The sequence below is a fragment of the Erpetoichthys calabaricus genome, chromosome 10 (genome assembly GCF_900747795.2).
Source record: "Erpetoichthys calabaricus chromosome 10, fErpCal1.3, whole genome shotgun sequence".
Lineage (NCBI taxonomy): Eukaryota > Metazoa > Chordata > Cladistia > Polypteriformes > Polypteridae > Erpetoichthys > Erpetoichthys calabaricus.
In genome coordinates this window covers 13434028-13451440 of record NC_041403.2, presented here as the reverse complement: position 1 = coordinate 13451440, position 17413 = coordinate 13434028, and positions in this window count along the sequence as shown.

Here is a 17413-nt window from a genome sequence, read left to right as displayed (position 1 = left end):
GGGAAGTTATCCACTTCCTCACTCGAGAAGACCTCAGAAAAATGTAAGTTTAGAGCATCCACTATTTATTTCACTGTTTGTATCTTATAATTCCCCTTTACTATTCCTGATGTATTTCACCTCCTCCTTGACTCTTCTTTTACTACTAAAATACTGAAAAAATCTCTTTGGGTCATCTTTCACCTTATCTGCTATATTCCTCTCCAACTGTCTTTTAAATTCCCTAATATTCTTCTTAATGGTTGCCTTCATTTTCTCATACGCTCTACAATTCACTTAGTCTTAGATGTCTTATACAGCTGTTTTTTCCTTTGCAGCTGTTTTTAAGATTCTTTATTAACCCATTGTGGAGTTTTTCTAAATTTCCTATTAATTCCAAACTTAAGTATATACCTGTCCTGTATTACATGTAAAATATTTTTTAAAACTCTGTATAACTGTATGATCTTTTTTTAGAAAAAGGAAATGTGTGTAAGCGCAAAAAAGTCTTCTCAGACTCAAGTCTCATTTGGCACACTGCTCAAGATGGTGGTTCTTCTGGTCATATGACAATTGGACAGGAAGGGGTGGGTCTAGGTGGATGGACACCAGAACTGACGTTGGTGAAGGAGAGCTGTCAATCTTCCAGTCTTAACAGGGAGGAAAAGAGAGAACGTTATCACACAGCGCCAACCCTTGCACCGGCAGAGTATTAACATCACTAAAGCCCTTAAACTGTCTCCTGTGTGCACACTTGTGATGCCTAAAAACACAGCATGTTAGCAGACTCAATAAGAACCATTAGAAACTCAACCGTTCTAATGCTTCTCATTACCTCTAGAGATGAAGATGAGACTCATCAATTGTCAAGGACGACTACATGTGTCACTCTTTGAGAAAGCCAGTGAGAGTCTTGCAAGCTCTTCTCGCTTGTGTAAGGCATATGTGACTGGTTACCAGTCTGCACCATCAGCCTGTAGTAGAACTGCACCTGGACCATCTTTAGATGCACCCACTTAGCAGGATCAAAGAACATTAATACTGATTCTGGAGTCTTAAACTTTTGCCACTCATTTTCATGTTTATCCATCCATTTAAATTTAATTTTATTATATGCCTCATGTATGATGTTTTAGAAGTTAAGTCAGGTATGCGTTTTACAAAAAAATGCATCGTTTCCAGTACTCATAATGCTGTTTTTTTTATATGCAGCTCTGGGCAGATTAAGAATTGCCTTTATTGTACTTATTTCAGGTTGCACTTCATCTTTAACACCCAGAAATGGAATTTCTTTAACACCAAACTAGCATTTTAGCTTTATTCGGTGTCACTCCATACCTTTGTATACTCTGCAGCACTCTGGTAAGCCTTTCATTGTGTTATTCCTATGATGATCCCCATTATGTTAATATCATCTCTGTAAACACAAACCCCATCAATGCCTTCAATGATGCATTCTAAGGGGTGATGAAACGTCTTGGGTGTTAATGAAATACCAAATGGCACTGTTAAGAAATAGTACTGACCAAAAGGTATATTAAATGTTCTCATGCAATTCCGACTGCCAAAGCCATTGAGATACATCAAGCTTTGTAAAAAAAAAAAATACTTTGCACCTGCCATTACACTTCTTGTTACTTTCCTTGTCGCTATTTGTTCTCTTGTTATATTTATACATAAACCTCTGAGATCTGTACACAGAAGTAAATTCCCATTTGCATTTTTAAAACACACAGAGTTTCCCCATTCCGTCTGCTCTTTTACTTTCTTTAAGATTACTAATGCTTTAATTGACCTTTAAATGGTGTTGGGACTCTTCTTGAGGCTTGAACCACTCCAGTCTTAATCTGGTAAGTGCACAGAAGAACATAAACACTCTTTTGTTGTGGACTGGGAGTCTCAAGCACTAAAGAGTTCCAAAAGATGGAATCCCAAACACTTCCAATAATGCCCACTAGAGGGTGATATCACTGTCAATCTGTGTCTATTAATAAGGGGCAAGCATTGAATCTTTAAAAAGTTGTGACCAGTACCTCAGACACAACCATCAGGACACAAGTCCTGGTATAATAAAAAGGGATATTTCCACAAATACAAAAAGCATTGGCAGTGCTACAAACACAACACAATTCTTTAAGGAACACCTTACCACACTTTTTCCTATTTGCCACCTGGGCCTTCTGGCCAGGTAAGAGAAGGGGTCCACCTTGGCAGGGATGCCAGTTCCTGCATGCAATCCATTGCAAAGTTTATTTTTACAAAATACTCTTCAATAACAATGAAGCTCTATGAGGCACAATTAGTAAATGAATTGCCCCGAATTACTAAGGCAATCCAATGCAAACCAAGTCCCAAAACAGTAATCCAGAAACATAGTCAAAGACAGAGCATGAAGGTTTAAATTGCAAAATAAGCAAAAGGCACAAGAACAGGAAAAAAAACAATTAACTCATCAACTCCATAGCACATCCATATTACTAACCAAGAATGGTAAACCGGATGGAATGGACGCAGGTAACCGGATGGCATGGACGCAGGTACACGGCGATGGGACCATGAGACGTACTGCACAGGCACGTACAGCTCAACTATCGGAAATAGCAAATAAAAGCAGGCGTCACCGCCATATTGTGAGTGGCACTACTGCGGAGTGAAGTTAGGAATAATGTGCTGCTTGGGATTGTACAAACCGCTGAACGCTTTACACCAAATTCAAACACAATACAGTTCAACAATACACACACGAGCCCACCTGGATAAGATCAATGAACGCAGGCGCCTACAACGTGCGTCTGAAACTGTGGAAGCAAAGCAGGCACGGGTTCAAAACGAACGAGCTCGACTGACGGATATACAAACACGAGCCCGCCTGGATAAACAACGCGCCCATAGCTAACGAGTAACGATACAGCCACACAGAAAAGAGGATTCTGCACTGCACCCCAGAGTCAAACGTAAGACACTGCGGGGTCCGCAAAGGTCCACAAAGATAGTACGGAATATATAAGAGCACACCCATCAAAAAAAAATCAATCGTGTAAAAGCACATAGTACACACAAATCATGTGCTCTCAGCGCATATAAAGCATATAAGGACAATACAGAGAATAGAGACCCAAAGGCATTGGAGAGGAGAAAAGGCAGATAAGAGATTATGAAAGCAGTCGAATTCGAAAGGCTCAAACAAATGATGGCGCGATACACATGCAGACAAAGGTACAGAATATGGAAGCAGTAAAATTCGAAAGTATTGTAGCGTCCCAGCCAGGTTGAGGGCTTTTTGGTTTTAAGTGACTGTTAGGTCCGATTGAGGGAAGGCGGAGTACAGCACGAAGGACTGATAGCGGGGTATTGATTTGATGCGGTAAGGGGGGTCGTTGGAGAGGGTGCTAGAAAGTTGTGTTTGGGGTTAGGAAGTCAGCGATTGTTAAAGTAAAACTTTTGTGACACTTTATCATGTCAGTCACTATGGTATCAAAGAAAAAATAGAAACGATTGCATTACCACAAACAAAAGGTGATTAATCATCAGAACCAGGTGTAATTGAAAAAAATACCAGGACAAATTGAGGTCTGAAAAAAAGAGTAGACAACAAAGTCTTTTCGCATTCGCATCATTCAATGGACAAAATGTGGATTTACACAATAATGGACCATATGCTATGAGAATCTGTGATCCCACAACAGTTAAAGGAACGACAAGTTAAATTTCAAAGAGTACACAATTCGGTCAGGTGTATATTGATGATCTCGGAGAAGCGATGCAAATTTTAACAGGCAAAAAGAAAGGTGATGTATATATTCCACGAATAACATTACACACCAAAGGAGATCGTGATATGCCATTCGTAGTAAATGTTTAAAACTCGGATTGTTTATTACAGAAACAAACAATATTCACTCACGGGCAGTTATACGTTGTGTTGTCACAATGTGTCTCCAAAAAATATTGTTTTTAATGAAGCTTTAAAGTAAAAGTGAAAATAATGAAATTGAAACAATTCCAAAAAAAAAATGTAAAATTGTATATCCAATTAACCAAACACAGGGGTTGGCGAGCGAAGCGAGCAGGGGGCGAAGCCCCCAGTTCACAATAAACCAGCAGGAACTTTGGGAGACTATCCGGATACATAGGGATATATAGGGTGGAGGTCAGTTCCTGGTGGTAAATGGCAGGTGGCTCCACCTCTTGGAGGACCATCCACAAAACACACAGAACATAACACAGACAAAGAAAATACAGGAGATAATTAACAAAAGTAACTTTAACATATAGAAATGGCATACAGTAACAAAGAACAAAAAGGACATAAAACAAGACAATGAACCCTAGAGAGGGAAGGGACCCTTACCAAGATATCATGGAAGTGCTGTGCACTGTGGTTGGCTCCCTGAATGAACTCCAAGTCCTCACAAGTCTTGTCACCCAAACCTAAATCATGGCCTGTGATTACAGTCACAAAACTTACAATTGGAAAACAAAGATGCAAAGGAATTCTGTGTAATTCTAAATGTGGGCACAGAAATAGGTTTAAAAAACTCACAAAATGAATAAAAACTCAGAATCTTAACACATTCAAGAGTGCACCAAGGGTGTTGCTGGAAGGACTGATGCAAAGTGAAATTGGACTGCAAGTGAAACGCAACAACAGAAATCACATTTGAGTAAACATTTGCCATCAAACCACTGTGTCTGGATGTCTGTATGCAATTCAGTGTGTGTGCCAGCAGTTATATTAAAAAACAATGATTTCAGTACACAAGTTATAAGGAAAAAAATATAATTTAAATGTACATGTGCTTGCACACATTTTGAATCTCATACAATCACAATGGTTTCAAGGACATACATTCTCGAATCAGATGATTTCATAGAAAACTGACAACTTTACTGCCACATCAGAACATCACTTGTTACATGCCATTGCAGAACATAATCTTCTATGAAACAGAATTGGAGAGATGAACAAAGGAGAATATGCAGCCTGAAGCTACAACGAGGCTTATGACAACTGCCAGTAAGTGGCATACCTGTGGAAATGTGCAAACAGCACCCATGACGGCAAACAGGAAACATATCAAAAAAAACAGCATTAAGAATCTGCAATAAAATGTGGACAGGAGCCAGGAAAACAGTTGGTGCACCCGCTGGGCTACCTTTATTAATTGTAGCTGTCGTGCCAAGAACAAAAACAATATGAAAGGTAGTTTGGTATGCTAAGCACAATGATTAGGCAGATTGATTTGCAAAGTAAATAATCAAAGTAAATGTGATTTATAGGGAGCTCCATCTCTATTGCCTGCTGGTCCCGGACAGAGCTGCCATCCTTCCGGGGACCTGCCCATTTTTATTGTGTCCTCACCAGAAAAAGGCAGAGCCTGCCAAGGGTTACAGGCTTCATCTTTGGGCTGCCTCTTAGAAATACTGGTGAAAAAGAAGCCAGTCTTAGTTATAGTGCCCCGCTTTGTACCAGGGTGGATGGAACCAGAAAGGCAATCTATAGGTGCACATGCGTGACACAAGCAGAAACATGCAAGGTCCATTTTCATAACTCTAAAACTTTGCTGATTCAAAGTGACCATATTAAGGCCTTTGTTTTTATGTTTGGACCAGTGCTTTCTTAAACTCCATTATAAAAACCAAGACGAGAGGTAGGGATATTTAAAATGTATGTATAAAAAAATGCTTCTCTTTAGAGCACAATTTCAAGCAATTTACCATGATTGTGAAGAAATAATTTGAACTTGAAAAGTACAAAAGTTATCTTCTAAACCAATGAAAAATACATCATTCAATTAAAAGACTGCATATTGAGATAGTTGAGAGAAAGATTAAACGGGAGACTGAATGCCTCTTAATTTTAAATCTGGTTGACATCCCAAGGACTAGCGTCATTGATGCTGTCATATAGAGTTTTAACAGAACTGACAAAAAAGGGCCAAAAAAAGCACCAAAGAAGAATGTGGAGATATAATTCATAATATTGAATGAGAGCTGGAGTTGGCAGAGTTAAAGACATTAAGATTTGCATTGGGTGTGACGAGGATGGACAGGATTAGAAATGAGGACATCAGAGGGTCAGCTCAGGTTGGGACGGTTGGGAGACAAAGTCAGAGAGGCAAGATTGTGTTGGTTTGGACATGTGCAGAGGAGAGATGCTAAGTATACTGGGAGAAGGATACTAAGGATAGAGCTGCCAGGCAAGAGGAGAAGAGGAAGGCCTAAGAGAAGGTTTATGGATGTGGTGAGAGAGGACATGCAGGTGATGGGTGTAACAGAACAAGTGAAGTACACTACAGATACAAGATGTCTTAACTTGCATTCTGAGCAGTCACTATTGACTGTAAATATCTTTTATTCTTGGTTTTGATTAGGAAAAATAAATTGCAGATATACTGATTTCACATTCTTTGAAGTCCAAATAATATGCTGAATACATAAAATGTACTATATTTTGACTGGTCAGAATATAATTATGTGAAGTTAAATAAATGCATTTAAACTACGTGCCATACATGTACACCTCTGAAGTTCAAAGGCAGTCCAGGTATTCATAAAACACAAGACCTGATTTATTTAATTTTTTGGAATTTTTATACATTTTTTCCCATTATTTATTTGATTGTTCTGGCAATGATTTCATTTAAATACCATTTTGGATGGATTTATTTCTGATGGGCACAGCCATGTTGTTTATGACAACAATGACAGTTGCTAGTCACATGTGTGTGATGTCACCTAAGCAAATTAAAGACAATCCATTACTTCAGCTGCACATGGAATTGGATTGGCAAGAAAACCAGAAAAATGTTCAGCGTTACTTAGGGGAAAGTAAGACAAGTTTTACAGCTTTGCTTTGAATTATTTTGACTATCATTTCTGATGTAGTGTTTTGGTTTTGACCTTTATTTGATTAGGTCTTCTAGTATTTTTGACTCCAATGAGTGCAGGCAGGGTGGAATGGGTGGAGAAGAGTGTCAGGAGTGATTTGTGACAGACAGATATCATCAAGAGTGAAAGGGAAGGTCTACAGGACTTTAGTGAGACCAGCTATGTTATATGGGTTAGAGACGGTGGCACTGACCAGAAAGCAGGAGACAGAGCTGGAGGTGGCAGAGTTAAAGATGCTAAGATTTTCATTGGGTGTGACGAGGATTGACAGGATTAGAAATGAGGACAGCAGAGGGTCGGCTCAGGTTGGACGGTTGGGAGACAAAGTTAGAGAGGTGAGATTGCGTTGGTTTGGATGTGTGCAGAGGAGAGATGCTGAGTATATTGGGAGAAGGGTGCTAAGGATAGAGCTGCTAGGGAAGAGGAAAAGAGGAAGGCCTAAAAGAAGGTTTATGGATGTGGTGAGATAGGACATGAAGGTGATGGGTGTAACAGAACAAGATGCAGAGAACAGAAAGATATGGCAGAAGATGATCCGCTGTGGCGACCCCTAACTGGAGCAGCAGAAAGAAGAAGTATTTTAAGACAACACACTTGTCTGCTCCTTTTTGTTTCCTTGATTTCCTGGATTAGTTCCTTCCCTTTTCCAAGTAAATCAACTCCTGTGATCTTTCTACCCTTTCCAGAGGTTATAACATTGTGAATTTGTCTGCTTCACACTCCTGAGTTTTCTGAGGCACTCTGCCATCTCTCATTGGCTTCAAATGATTAAGAATTCTTATTTGGTGTTTTTTGCAGGATTATCTGAACCTCTTTCTGCCAAACCCTGAACGAGCTCAGGCCTACTATCACTACTACGACATTTTGGAACCAGAGACCAAGGGCCTCATATACAAATGGTGTGTACACACAGAAATGTTGTGTATGCCTATTTCCACGCTCACGTCGAGACGTATAAAAACTAAACTTGGCTTCAGACCATGCATACGCACGTTTCTGCTTGTTTTTGTAAATGGGCCGCATCCAGCATCAAAGTAGTGCTACTGTTTCTGTGTGCTTTTCCTTTCTTTTTGAGATTCGCATCCATGAAACAGGCTTTATCAAATACATTGAAATTAATTGGATATTGTTTACAAATTTAAAGCAGTTGATTGTAATCAATCTGTAACAACATAATGGTGCACGGAATGGCCAGACTATTCAAACTACCATTGTTAGAAGACATTGCAAATGGAAGAATCAGAAGAGAGCACATATTTAGAGATCATACTGATTTCTTGTCTCATGATGATGATTGGCTTCTGAGTCAATTTAGATTTTCAACAGCTATCCTCTTGGATCTGTGTGGTGAACTGGGGCCCGACTTTACAAAGGTAGACTTTGAGAAATTGACCATTTACTGGCTCCTTTACAAGTATTGTCCAATCTTGGGTTTTTAGCCACAGGAGCTTTTCAACTTGAACTGGATGACTGATCGGTTATTTCTCAGTCATCATTGAGCCGCACCATGCCAGCTCTATGGGATGATATTATCCTCTTTTCATCCAGATATATAAGATTTTCCTTACACTGTGGTTGAATGTGCAAATATCAAAACGCAATTCACAGCAACATCTGGTTTTCTAAATGTAATCTGAAAGGTTGACTGCACACACTTTGCCAAAAAAGCAGCTTCAGAAAATGAATTTGCTTATGTAAGTAGAAAGCATTTCTACTCTATTAATGTGCATATTATCTGTGATGCAAAAATGTGTCTCATTAGATAGATAGATAGATAGATAGATAGATAGATAGATAGATAGATAGATAGATAGATAGATAGATAGATAGATAGATAGATAGATAGATAGATAGATAGATAGATAGATAGATAGATACTTTATTAATCCCAATGGGAAATTCACAAATTCACAAATTCATTAATGTGGTGGTGTGATGCATTCACTCTGAAAAATAGTAGTGCTGTGAACAAACTTCAAAATGGTGATGTGTGTGATGGCTGCCTTCTCAGTAAGATAAGACATTTAATATTTCTCCTTTGGTCAAAATTGTAAGTTATCTATATGATGTAACCATATAACACAATTACCTAGGTGACAGTGGGTACCCGCTGAAGACATGGCTTCTTATACTGTTCACCAACCCACTGACTGAACAAGAGCGATGTTATAATGAACTTCACTCTCAGACTCGGGCAGTGGTAGCACATACTATAGGGCAGCTTAAGGGCTGTTGTTTGTCTTATTAAATATGTAAATTATTTACACAAGTATGGATAATGGTAAGCGAAAAAAAATTAAAACTCTCTGTGACCTGCTGGTAAAATGTTGGTTAAAAGTGTCTTGCCAATAATTGCAGCAAGTCGATACTCAAACATTGTGAGCTCCAAATTTCGCTACCTCCTCTACTGGTGTTGAGATTCAGACGGTGCGCTGTGACTCACCTTTTCACATCGACTTTGACGTCTGCCTACTTCTTTTTTTATTTCCAGCACTGTGCAATTTTTTGAACTTGAACTTTTGAGTGTCTCCTCCATATTGTGCCACTCCATCAATTTCCTTTTGTTACTTATACCACTGCTTAAGCCACCAAATAGTATGTTTTTCTTTGTCTCTGTTTCGCATTTGCTGAAATTCTTCTTTTGTACACATGCTTTTTCCATTGTCTTTTAAGAAAACACTGAACAGAAGGGGCTATTTATACTGATTTGCATATTCAAATAGGAAAAGTCCTGGGAGGAATAGGGTGGGGCTGTAGACTGGTGCATGTGTGTTAAAATTCGTGTTGAATTTCATGGGGAAGTTCATGGAATTTTATTTACATACAGTTTTATGCATCTGATTTTTTTTGTGCATACACACATTTCTAGTTTTGTCCGTATGCCATGTTTTAGTGTGAATTTTACACAAGGCATTATACATGGTAAGGACAATTCAAGCTACATATGATGCATAGAAGTGAAGGTCTACCTGTTGCTTATATAGCACTGTTGCCATTGATGAGGAAAACAATGTATTTTATAGAGCAATTATTTTATAGGGCAACTAATAGTAGTAGTTGTTATCACAGTATTGTGATAGGAGTAGAATTCAGTGAAATTCCTCCTTGAATGTACGATGACCATATAACACATCGCCACTCTCTAAGAGACAAGAACTTTTCCGATTACATAACTCCATTGTATTGACTAGATAACTCTAATCAGCTTTCCCTTCAGTTACAAGTATGCACCTAACATAGTTCATGAAGAGCAGCACTTAGCAAGACATCACTATTCTGTAGCAAAAAGGGGGACTTTGATGTTTTATTCCCATCCTGCATCATTTTATTTGGTGCCTTTAATAACAACGTTAGAACACTTTTGAGAAGAATAAGCAACTAAGACCAACAAAAGTTGTTAATCCTAGTCTCCTAATTTCACCTGTCATTATTGGGTTTCATGCTAATCTGTTAGTATATGTTACTAATTATTTAGTATACTTTAGTAATTTGTACTTTTAGTGGGAGTTTTTGAGGTTGAGGGTTCCGTACTGTTTATTAATTGATTGAAATTCATAATGGTTTAGATGTCGTGTTTTGTTTTGCATCGTCTTTGACGCTTTCTCAGTGTCACTTGAAACAGGTAGATTTAATGGCGGTGAGATCAACACAGTTAAATGAAAATTAAGTACATTTCAACATTTAGATAGCAGCATCGACTCTTTTGACATTTCCTGGTATACTTGGTTGTAGTATCTCAGTTACTTGATTTTATTAAGCGTTAATTGATGAAGTTATGAGATGACTAGAGCTGCTCACAGAGCTACTGTCAAGGAAAGGATGGAGCTCTTCAGTTGTACCAGTAGATGGCGCCAGTTACACACAGTGAACTCTGAGCAAAGCCCTTCAGGCTTGCCAAGAAAAGTGAAAGAAGAGCAGCAGCTGGCAGACAGTGAGAGTGGCAGAGTAGGCAAATTCTCATCTGTTTATATAGTGCCTTTCTTATCAATCATACTGCTGTTTAGATTAGATATATTTTATTAATCCTTAATGATTTTTGAAGTATCTATATACAGTAATGGCTTTCCTATAATCTACATCTCAGTCTGCTGCCTATCAGAGTATCTTCCATGACCTTTCTTCCTAGTTTCTAGGACTGTTTATAGTGCCCTTCATTTATCTAATGTATTTATACAGTGCATTCTATGTTTCACAAATCAGTCTGCTTATACGGACTTTAATTTAATAGTGCTTTTTATATCAATCTGCAATCATTTTCTTATCTAACTTATTATAGTGCCCTTCAAAGCTATCTTATAAGTTTATGTAGTGCCTTTATTGTTTATTTATCTCTCTATCCATAATTGTGCTTTTTATATCTTTATTATATAGAGTCTTTAATAATCTATCTACCTATGTATTGCCATTCCTATTTATCTGCCTCTCAGTCTAGTGCATTTCACTTTATCTATCTATCTATGACATGGTGGCCACTGGCGTAGCAATGGATTGTGCACAAGGGCCTATGAGCTTGGGGGCCCACACAGGGCCATATAGATTTAAAAAAAAAAAACTTTAATAACTAAAACAGCGGTTTCACAGACTTGATGCAGTGGCTTCAATGTTCAATGTTTTGTTACCATGAACTCTAACCTCAATGGCTGACGACAAATTGTATGCTGCTGCCACCGATTTTCTCGTTTAACGCTATAGCACCGACATTTTACCATTGTCATCCGCTCAATTGTTGTCATTTTGTATATGTTTTCAATTCATCCTGCCTGTAATCTGATTTATTGTGTACCCTAGTATGGATAACTGTGCATTAGTGTCACTACTGTGAGGATCTGTGAGCGTGACCACGTTCTCAGAACTTGTGTAAAACAGGTTGATTGTGTAGTAGTATCCTGTCAGCCAGTGTTGTCGTTTAAATTATTTACAAAATGAAATTACTTCATTGTATAGCACAAAACAGTTTCTATTTTCTAGCTTAAGTTATATTTTAATCATCTTCTTTCACAAAATTGTCTTGGAAAATTAGCATGTCCACATTTTACATAGATGTTTGTACTACCCACACCTCCCACATTCCATTCCCACAATTTATTTTATTTTTGCTAACTTACAGCAGCTGTAATAAACTGATTTAAAAACTTATAACAAATTTCATATATAGAGCTAGTTTGTTTGTCACCAGTGTGTGATCTGATAGTGACGCGGTCGAAGATGCCACTGTCCAGCCGGCCCCTAGGATCTAGTTGCGATTAAATTACCGAGCGTTATGCTAGACAGGAGGGGACCACCTCAGGGCGCGGCACAGTTGGCCTTCAGTAAGCTAGCTATGCCACTGGTGGTGGCACAGAGCTAGCGCTGCTGCCTGGCATAAAAAAAAACCCAGGGTTTGTGTCCCAGTGGACTTTGCCTTCATTGTACACTCACTTTTTCCAGCAGCAATTACCGCATGTACTTCAGAACAAATCACCCATGGGATGGGAAAGCAACCAGGAAAAGCATGGGTTGCTGCTGGAAGAGGTGTTGGTGAGGCCAGAAGGGGGAAAGTAAGGCCAGGTGGATCGGAAGTGGATTGAAATTGTTCTGTCATGGTGTAGATGGGAGGAGAAATAGGGTAGGGGTTATTCTGAAGGAAGAGTATGTCAAGAGTGTTTTGGAAGAGAAAAGAGTGTCAGAGTGATGATTATGAAGCTGGAAATTGTTGGTATGATGATGAATGTTGTTAGTGCATATGTCTCGCAAGTTGGATGTGTGATAGATGAGAAAGAAGATTTCTGGAGTAAGTTGGATGAGGTGATGAACAGTGTACCCAAGGGACAGAAAGTGGTGATTGGACTGGATTTCATTGGACATGTTGTTGAAGGGAACAGAGGAGATGAGGAAGTGATGGGTAGGTACGGTGTCGAGGAGAGGAATGAAGAAAATCAGATGATAGTAGATTTTGCGAAAAAGATAGACATGGATGTGGTGAATACATACAGTATTTTAAAAAGAAGGAGGAACATAGGCTGACATACAAGAGTGGAGAAAGATGCACACAGGCAGATTATATCCTATGCAGAAGAGTCAATCTGAAGGAGATTGAAGACTGCAAAGTGGTGGCAGGGGAAAGTGTAGTTAGACAGCATAGGATGATGTTCTGTAGGATGGTGATGGAGATCAAGAAGAAGAGGAGAATGAGGGCAGAGCCAAGAATCAAATGGTGGAAGTTAAAAAAGGAAGACTGCCAGGTTGAGTTTAGAGAGGAGGTAAGACAGGCATTGGGTGGCAGTGAAGAGTTACCAGACAGTTGGGAAACTACAGCAGAAGTAGTATGGGTGACAACAAGAAGGGTGCTTGGTGTGACATCTGGACAGAGGAAGGAGAAAAAGGAAACCTGGTGGTGGAATGGGGAAGTACAGGAGAGTATACAGAGGAAGAGAATGGCGAAGAAGAAGTGGGATAGTCAGAAAGATGCAGAAAGTAGACAAGAGTACAAGGAGATAAGGTGCAAGGTGAAGAGAGAGGTTGTGAAGGCTAAAGAAAAGGTGTATGATGAGTTGTATGAGAGGTTGGACAAAAATGAGAAAGAAAAGGAGCAATTGGCTAGACAGACGGACCGAGCTGGGAAAGATGTGCTGCAGGTTAGGGTGATAAAGGATAAAGATGGAAATGTGCTCACAAGCGAGGAGCAGATTTTTGAGCAGATGGAAAGAGTACTTTGAAAGGCTGATGAATTAAGAGAATGAGAGAGAGAAAAGGTGGGATGATGTGGTGATAGTAAATCAAGAAGTACAACTGATTAGCAAGGAGGAAGTAAGGACAGCTATGAAGAGGATGAAGAATGGAAAGGCTGTTGGTCCAGATGACATTACTGTGGAAGCATGGAGGTGTTTAGGAGAGATGGCAGTGGAGTTTTTAACCAGATTGTTTAAAGGGATCTTGGAAAGTGAGAGGATGCCTGAGGAGTGGAGAAGAAGTGTACTGGTGCCGATTTTTAAGAACAAGGGGGATGTGCAGAGCTGTACTAACTACAGTGGAATGAAACTGATGAGCCACAGAATGAAGTTATGGGAAAGAGAAGTGATGATTAGTGAGAAGCAGTATGGTTTCATGCCAGGAAATAGAACCACATATGCAATGTTTGCTCTGAGGATGTTGATGGAGAAGTTTAGAGAAGGCCAGAAGGAGTTGCATTGCATCTTTGTGGACCTGGAGAAAGCATATGACAGGGTGCCTCGAGAGGAGTTGTGGTATTGCATGAAGAAGTCGGGAGTGGCAGAGAAGTATGTAAGAGTTGTACAAGATATGTACGAGGGAAGTGTGACAGTGGTGAGTCTACGGTAGAAGTGACAGTGGGAGTACATCAGGGATCAGCTCTGAACCCTTTCTTATTTGCAATGGTGATGGACAAGTTGACAGATGAGATTAGACAGGAGTCCCTGTGGACTATGATGTTTGCTGATGACATTGTGATCTGTAGCGAGAGTAGGGAGCGGGTTCAGGAGATCATGGAGAGGTGGGGATATGCTCTGGAGAGGAGAGGAACGAAGGTCAGTAGGAACAAGACTGAATACATGTGTGCAAATGACAGGGAGGTCAGTAGAATGGTGAGGATGCAGGGAGTAGAGTTGGTGAAGATGGATGAGTTTAAATACTTGGGATCAACAGTACAGAGTAATGGGGATTGTGGAAGAGATGTGAAAGAGAGAGTGCAGGCAGGGTGGAATGGGTAGAAACAAGAATAAGGAGTAATTTGTGACAGACGTGTATCACTAAGAGTGAAAGGGAAGGTCTACAGGGCGGTAGTGACACCAGCTATGTCATATGGGTTGGAGACGGTGTCACTGACCAAAAAACAGGAGACAGAGCTGGAGGTGGCAGAGTTAAAGATGCTAAGATTTGCATCGGGTGTGACGAGGATGGACAGGATTAGTAACGAATACATTAGAGGGTCAGCTCAGGTTGAACAGTTTGGAGACAAAGTCAGAGAGGTGAGATTGCGTTGGTTTGGACATGTGCAGAGAACAGAGGCTGGATATATTGGGGAAAGGATGGTAAGGATAGAGCTGCCAGGCAAGAAGAAAAGAAGAAGGCCTAAGAGAAGGTTTATGGATGTGGTGAGAGAGGACATGCAGGTGATGGGTGTAACAGAACAAGATGGAGAGGACATAAAGATATGGAACAAGATGATCTGCTGTGGCAACCCCTAATGGGAGCAGGCAACAAGAGGAGAAGAAGTAACATTCTAAAGTAAACCATCTGATTAAAACAAAGTGAAAGATTTTTATAATTGACAAATAACCCGGGTGACTGATTCACCATTCTAAATTTGAGGTGTACATAAGTAATTTAATTATTCATTGAAGTACATAATAAACAGGAATAGTTGCATCAACTATTTAAAATATTAAATGTGCACTTCAATTTAAATGTTTTAAAAACTACTTATTTTTGACATTTTTAATAATAAAATAATAATAACAAGAAAACATTTTATTTATATAGCATCTTTCCCATGCTCAATGCGCTCTGATAGCGATCCAGATGGCTAAATCCCATTATAATGGATCAAAAATCAGAAACAGCATCATACATAATCACTGCCCTTAGAGTGTAAAACGTTACTCCAAGTCCTTATGTTTGAAATTTGCCATTTCTGTGAGTGGTTCTTAGAATGTTAGGACAACTAATAAAGAATCAAATATCAAAATATGTTATAATGTTCGTTATCACCAACCTAGAAATAGCATAAAACGACATTCTACACACTAATATTACCAATAAGATGCCTATTAGTTTACTGTTCATCATAAGGGTGCTATTTCCTGCAAAAAAGACGGTCAATAATTTAGTCTAAAAGTTAGAGTTTATGGGTCTACAGAATATAATTTTTTAAACTAATGGGTCATGGTCCAAAAATGGGTCGCACAAGCTCGTTCCTCACCTTTGAATTCAACGGGAAGGGGTTGCCTACATTTTGTGAAGTGTCTCGCGGTAGGATTAAGTTTAAGTAATCGACATTGCTCTGTTATGACTGTCGGCTGCGACCCTCCAATGCGGACAAACTCCCCCACACCGACCCCACGCTGTGTACTCTTTCTCGAAGACATTAACTCTTTGAGGGCTGAATATTTTTTCCAAAACATACAGTTTTATGAAAAGCAATGGGTTCCCACAGAACTCAACAAAACACGTATGTTGTTGCATGCTGAGGTGGCCAGTGTTCTAAGAATGTGCGGCAGGCTTGCTGCCAGGCTGTCTTCGAGTAGCTGGGGCAGCAGCAGCGGTCACTGTCGCAGTTTATTACAATTTGGTTTCTACCTCTTATCATTGTTAAGTGGCAGCCCACCCAGGTGAACAGTGCCATAGGCATGTTAGCTACTTGAACCTGTTCAGCACAACAAATAGTTGGAGACCAATCAGCTGAAGCTGGAACATCACATTTGTCTTTGATCGCGTTTATCAAAATCAGAGTCTGACAAGTCATAGTCCAGTCCAGGCCAGTCCAGTTCAGAGAGAATAGGCAAAACATTGTCCCCAGAAAATTCTGCTTTACGCATCTGCTTTGATCTCTTGCCAGGTGTCAGGGCCATTTTTGCCATTGTTTGTGCCTTGCTACTCTTGGGAGTGCAGGAAATCTGTCAAAACCAACAAAACTAATTTTCCTTCTAGCAATGAGACTCCAAATAAAAACATAATGGTTGGTTTTGTCACAGTCTGCAGTGGATTACCATTGTCAACTCCTCCTTTTGACAAAAGTTGACATCAGCCCTGAAAGAGTTAAGAAAGATAAAGCTGCATGGGACACGAGAAAAAAAAAAAGTTTAAGAACGATTGGTCTAGAGAGCCAAATACATGTGAGAGCACTAAAAATCTCGATGGAGGGGCAGATCTACACAATAAAAAGTGCCAGAGTGGCTCTTCAGAGCGATGCCGTATAGTCAGTCAGTTATTTTCCAACCCTCAATATCCTAACGCAGGGTCACGGGGGTCCACTGGAGCCAATCCCAGCCAGTACATCAGGACGCAAGGCAGGAACAAATCCCGGGCAGGGCGCCAGCCCACCTCAGGACACACACACACATACACCCACACACCAAACACACACTAGGGACAATTTAGGATTGCCAATGCACCTAACCGGCATGTCTTTGGACTGTGAGAGGAAATGATGCCATATAGGGGAACCATATTTAGTTCCCAAAACACCCATCCACATGAATGTTCCAGATACAACCTTTTCTGTAATATACTTCATACAGTAATAGATCAGATTTGTTAAATACCAATTGGGTCCATGGTTTTAATGGGTTTCTTACTGCATACAACGGCAGGGGCTGAAACCAGATATTCTTAATTTGTTAGCAAGCCTATCCATCCATCCATCCATCCATTTTCCAACCCGCTGAATCCGAACACAGGGTCACGGGGGTCTGCTGGAGCCAATCCCAGCCAACACAGGGCACAAGGCAGGGAACCAATCCCGGGCAGGGTGCCAACCCACCGCAGGACACACACAAACACACCCACACACCAAGCACACACTAGGGCCAATTTAGAATCGCCAATC